General features: G+C 52.1%; 1 protein-coding gene across 3 annotated transcripts in view; it reads left to right on the top strand.

Moving 5' to 3' along the window:
• The window catches only part of Lmf1 (lipase maturation factor 1), an 80,132-nt gene that overhangs the window by 64,307 nt on the left and 9,751 nt on the right, over positions 1 to 6,074 (top strand). The gene's annotated exons all lie outside the window — the stretch shown is intronic.

The raw sequence follows: 6,074 nt of genomic DNA on the forward strand, positions 1-6,074 counted from the left end.
CTGTGTCCAATCCAGGCTGGATTCCAGGGTCCTCTTCTCAGTTTCCATGAGCCCACGGCTGTGTCTGGTTGTCCTCAGGGAACTGTCCAAGGGCAGCAACATAGACCTTGCTGAAGCACTGTAGCCCCATGCACCTTCTCTGTGTTCTTAAAGCCAATCCTAAAGTTTATGTTTCTTTCTACCAAGAATTGGGGCAAGTTGTTAGTTTAAGACAGGGTCTTGCCACGTAACCCTCACTGTCCTGAAACTTGTGATCTGCCTGAGGGCTGACAGCAAGGCACGTGCCGCTCTCTGCTGTGCTCTCATCTTGCTTTTTTCCAGTCAGGGTCTCAATAAGTTATCCAGGCTACTCTTAAACTTATGATCTTCCTTCCTCACCTCTGCAGGAGCAGGGATGACAGGCCTGCACTGTCAGGCCAGGGTCATCTTGTGGTTTTAGTTCTCCATTTTCAGTCACGAATGGATGTTGACCAAGGCTGACATTTTCCCGGTCCGTCAGGAGAGGGTCGATGGTTGTTTTCCCCTTCGATATGCTAATGAGACGAATTGCATTACTGCTGCTCACATTGGGCGAGTTTCATATTCTGGAATAAACTCAGCTTGGTCATGCTGTGGATATTTTAATACATTGCTGGAGCTAATTTGCCAGTGTTTTGTTTTAGATTTTGCATGGTTGTCAGTGAGAGGGACCTGTCTGTAGTTTTCCAGCCTAGTGTAAGCCTAGTGCGGAGTCCCTGTCTGGGCTCATTGCCCCACACTCAGAAGACAAGCCCCTCTCCGAAGGGTCTATGGAGACCCAGGCAGTCCATTCCCAGAGCCTGGGCAATGCTGGGTATACATCCGAGCAAAGCTCTGAGGTCCTTGCAGTGACCCGGCCCGTGACCGGGACACTTGGGACACCCTTCTCAAAGCAGCTTTGGCTGGGAATAAATACGTCTGTTTCAGCTATTTTCAAATTTACTAGTAAAAAGGGCAGGGGGAACACCATGTTCTCCTCAGTGCAAAGTTTGGATCCGTGAGACCGTCTCACCACCTCATGCCCTTCTTCTCTATGAAGGGCTGTGTTTAAATCAGGACTAGCTGTGAGCAGATTTTCAGCCTTACTAGCACCTTTGCCACAGTGACCTCTGGCTACGAAGCCGTCTCTGGCCCCTCCCTGTTCTCCAGCACCCAGTGCACCAATAGGTTAGCTCCATTTTGTTCTGTATTCCAATCAGGATACTTCTCGAATCAATGCAGAGATCACAGAAAATCCCCTGCATCCCTGGTCTCCACTATGAGCCACTTCACACTGATGGGGTTCGTGGTGGCAGTGTGATGATGCACGTGACTCACCTAAGTTCTCTGGGTTTGGACGGTGGAGACTGTTTGTCCACCATCACTGTCACGCCTTCCTCCCCAGAGAGTCGTTGGTGAACACTAGTTCATCTTCCCCCACACTGACCCTTGGCCTTCAGTCTTCCCGAAGCATCCTGGAGTTGGGCCCACAACTCTCCAGCCATCTCTTGTCATCTCGCTAGCCAGCTTCTCCGTCATGTGTTTGGGGCTCCTTGCGTCTCCCTATGGCTTAACTACTCATATCTCCTCCGAGCCAACATCCCCATGGCGTGCCTGTTTCCCACGAATTTTCTGAAGGCCATAGACAGTGCTAATCTTGAGATGACAAAAAGATGTGCCCTGCTGGCCCCCACACCCAGGCCCCACCCTGCCCGGGAAACAGATCATCCAGCTGGGTGGACCAGATATGGGGGAAGAGCCATAGCCTCATGTGTCTCCATCTCATTCTGACCCATGGATAAAACTGGATAGGGTAGTGGGGATGCTCCTGGGCCTGCTTGGCCTAGAAAGGAAGTTGGTGTCTAGACTGGGCCTTCCAGAATATCACCCAGAGCCTCAGGGACTGAGACAGGCATGTGTGTCCCATACTAAGCCCCCAGGGATATTTGCAGAGAATCTCTTCTGCAGAGCCAGTTGCACAGGTGCCAGAGACAGGTGTCAAGAGTCCACATCTGAGTATAAGTGCTGGGGTCTCCTGGGCTTCAGGTGTCTCCTCTTCCTTGTGTACAAGGGGCTGTGCAGCAACCCCCATGTGGTAGACCCTAGAAAATGAAGAGGCCTACACCACACCCTCCAGGACCTACCAGCCACCTTGAGCCACTGTTAACTCCTGTCGTCCTTGAAGGGGCGGCAAGGCATCCCCAACATTTATTCTGTCAAGCAGGGGATCCCTGACTAGCAGTTTCCACCTGACTCTCATGGTGCAAGAACATGGAACTGGCCACACAGAGTCTAGAAGAAATGGAGGAAGGCAGGGCTATGGCTTCTCCCCAGGCCTGGTCCCAGGTCCCCAGATCCAGCGTTGACACTTCCTGCCCACCAAACAGTCAGGTATAGGATTGGGCTGAGCCTTTACTGTCCCAAGAGCCCGTGCGGAAGGTGTTAGGAGTGACTGTGCGCTCTTGACCATGCAGAGTTGCGGCCAACACACAGCGCCCACCACACTGTGGCACCTGAGTGCAGCCTGGTGTGGAGCTGCACTGCTCCCACCCTGAACCACTGGTTCCTGTGTCCCTTCCTGTGGGCCAGAGCTTGAGTTCACTCACTTCCTCCCACACTCCGTTTACACAGCTGCTCCTAGGATCCCTGCAAGGCCGCAGGAGGGGATGACCCCCGGAAGGGGCGGTATGGTCAGCCTCCGCTGCTGAGCTGGGTCAGGACATCCGAGGCCCACCATGGTATCAGTCCTCACCAAGAACGAGAAGGAGGTGGGGTTAGGCCTGAGACTCAGCAGTAGGAAGGCAGGAGAAGATCTTGAGAGAGGCAGCTTTTGAGGTTGAGTCCAAAAGGTCTTTGTGGGGCTACCCGGATTCCTTGAGAGTACACACATGCACTCTGTGGAAGGTCCCTGTAACTACATGCATGTCCTCTGTGGAAGGTCCCTGTGACTACATGCATGACCTCTATGGAAGGTCCCTGTGACTACATGCATATCCTCTGTGGAAGGTCCTTGTGACCACATGATGTCCTCCGGAAGGGCCTCTCAAGCTCCTGCCTCTCCTATGGAAGCCTGCTTACAAGAATATGTCCTCTGTGATAACTGCAAGCCCAGCAGGGACATCCAGAAATCCCCCCTCTTCCTTTTGGGGTCATGTTGCATCTGCCTGGAACATCTGCTGTAACCTCTCTGGGGCTAAATTCCACCAACACACGTTCATCTTCCTCTACCGTCCCCGAGCTTCGCCCGCTCCAGGCCGGTCAACTGCAGAACACACTGAGAGCTCACGGAGGACTCTGCCGGCCAGGGGTAAACACAGATGGGCTGTGACGAGATTCATTTCCCTCAGAGGAGAAGGCGGCAGTGACGATAGGAGGAAAACAAGAAAGATAAGGTCCCTTTGGAGCACTTGGACCACGAGCGCCGCATGATGAATTCCAGTCTTGCTGAACAAATAGGCCATGTGGGGAGGGGAATCTGAACTGCGTGGGCTGAGCGGGCCTGACCCCTGAGCTCAGCCACCATCTGTCCACCTGGGCGAAGTGTCACGGGCTCTCCTCAGTGCTTTATTAGAAACAGGATTTCACCTGGTGATGGTTGACCTGCATCGTCACCTTGGCTCTAGGTGACAAATCTGCTCCAGGAGACAAATGCCTGAGCGTGTCCATGAGGGTGTTTCAGAAAGGATTAACTGAGGAGGAAAGGCCCCACCACCCTGAACATGGCTCACACCATCCCACGGGCTAGAGCACCAGACTGAATGAAATAGAAAGAGGGGGCAAAGGGAGCTGAGCACCAGCATCCACCTCTCTCTGCTTCCTAAAACACAGGCCCAATGTGCCCAGCCACCTGACTTCCATGCTAACCCCTCCTTGGTAGACCATACACCCTCAAACTGTGAGCCAAACCCTTCCTGGACCCTTAAGTTGCTTTCGATGGCTTTTCCACAACAGGTAACTACAAAGTGGGCTCTGTGGCTCTTGGTTCTCTGGGATTTCCCACCTGATTGTGGGGAGTTTTGAAAATAGGTTCATACCAGTGGCCCCTATCAACAAGGTCATGAGCTGGGGGTAGGGGGGATTATTTCAGTCAGAGCTCCCGGGGCATGCAGCCATGGCTGTCAGGCAGCTGAGGAGGCCTCATGCAGTGCAGGGTTCTAGGCCAGCAGCGGTTCAGCTCGCTGAGCCTGCCTGTGGGGAATATTGACCCCTACCCGATCCCAGCTCATGGCCGTAGGACATCACCCCAGCCTCACCGGTGCAGGGGCAGACAAACGTCTGCAGCAGGTGGGCATGGCATCTCAGTGGAGTGGTCAGCCCGAGCCTCACCCCAAGGTGTTGAGGTACAGCCTCCCTGCTCAGGAGCTAAAGATCATTTGAATTGCCTTAGGTGTCTACAGAAAGAAAACAGTGGCTGAGCAGTGGTGGCGCGCACGCCTTTAATCCTCCCAGCACTTGGGAGGCAGAGGCAGGCGCATTTCTGAGTTTGAGGCTAGCCTGGTCTACAGAGTGAGTTCCAGGACAGCCACGGCTACACAGAGAAAACAGTGACTACTGAAGACTCAGTCAGCAATTGTCACGAGAACCAGATGTCCCCCAAGAAGGTACTGACTATGGCTTTCAAGGTAACAGGTTCTAAGACTGCAGCCCAATAGGATGCCCGGTAACTGCGTAGCAGCTGGGTGCCACCTGAGGCCCTCCCTCCAGCAGCCTTGAGCAGCATCTGCAGACACACTGCGAGCCTGAACAGCACTTTTCTATGCCTTGCTTCCCGTGAAAATAGCCATGACTGGAAAAGAAGGAATAAAGGGGTGCCACGTGCCCCTGGAAGCTAAGTGGGGAGGATCCTGGCACAGAAGTGTGCACCACAAACAGTTCACACATTTGGTCCACAGAGGAGAAGTCAACAGGGCACACAGATTAGAAGTGAGCAGCAACCCAGCCTGTTGCATCATGGGAAATCTTAAAATCTGCTACCTGCAAGCTGGAAACCCAAGAAGGCTGATAGTTGGGTCCCAGACCAAACTCAAGGACCAAGAACTGTGGAAGGCAGTTGACTTGATGCTGGCTTTATCCACCCACAGGCCTGAGCAGGAAGAAGTGGGCATCCAGCTCTGGGAGAAGAGATGGGCCTTTCCTGGACTCTCTTGTTCTTTCCAGACCCTTGGTGAGTGGGTAGGTGATGCCCAGTATGATGCTTGAGAAAGGGTACAAAGAGAAACAGAAAGAGAATGAAAAATTGTGTGAGTCCCTGGCTAGGAAAGCTGAGAGTCTTGAGCACCTTCAGCTAGAGTAAGTACATCAGTGTAAGGGAAGAAAATGAAAGAATACGGAGAGACATCGGTGAGGAGGAGAGACAGCCAGGAGCTGACTCAGGAGGTCTGCAGCAGCCACCAGGAGATGAGCAGGGTCTAGGAAGAGGTAAAGTCAAGACAGCAGAGCTACTCTCATAGAAGGACAGATTGCTTCAGTCCCTCCAAGTGGAGCTTAAGATGTATGAGAAGCTGGCCAAAGATGATTTTTTTTTCCTGGCGCTTGCTCTGCTGCAGAAGTTTTACTGTGTTCTGCAGCTTCTTTTCTTGTTCAAACAATTTTGTGTGTGTGTGTGTAGTTTCGTGATCTTTGCATTGGGCAGAGCATCATCATTCTGGCTGGTTTTCAAATGCTTCTTCTCTTCTGGACCTGCACAGACACCCCTGAAACAGTGCTCCATCAGCTAGCTGGATACACCTCAGCCAGGTCAGGTTACCACACTCGATGCTTATTCTATTATATCAAAGTAAGCCAAGCTCGCAGCACACACCTGAAACCTCACCCCCCAGGAGGGTGACACGGGAGGTTTGAGAGTTTGAGGACAACCTGGGCCTAGAGACTTTGACTCAAAAGCAGAGGTCTGTGTTACAGGCTAATTTGTATACCCATTGTTTTCGATGATCACGGTCATGATACATTCATGTTATTATTGTGAAGAATATTAAAGACTTAAATTTTTTTGTTTTGTTTTGTTTTGTTTTTGTTTTTTTTGTTTTTCGAGACAGGGTTTCTCTGTATAGCCCTGGCTGTCCTGGAACTCACTCTGT

Source organism: Mastomys coucha, unplaced genomic scaffold (genome assembly GCF_008632895.1).
Source record: "Mastomys coucha isolate ucsf_1 unplaced genomic scaffold, UCSF_Mcou_1 pScaffold5, whole genome shotgun sequence".
Classification (NCBI taxonomy): Eukaryota; Metazoa; Chordata; class Mammalia; order Rodentia; family Muridae; genus Mastomys; species Mastomys coucha.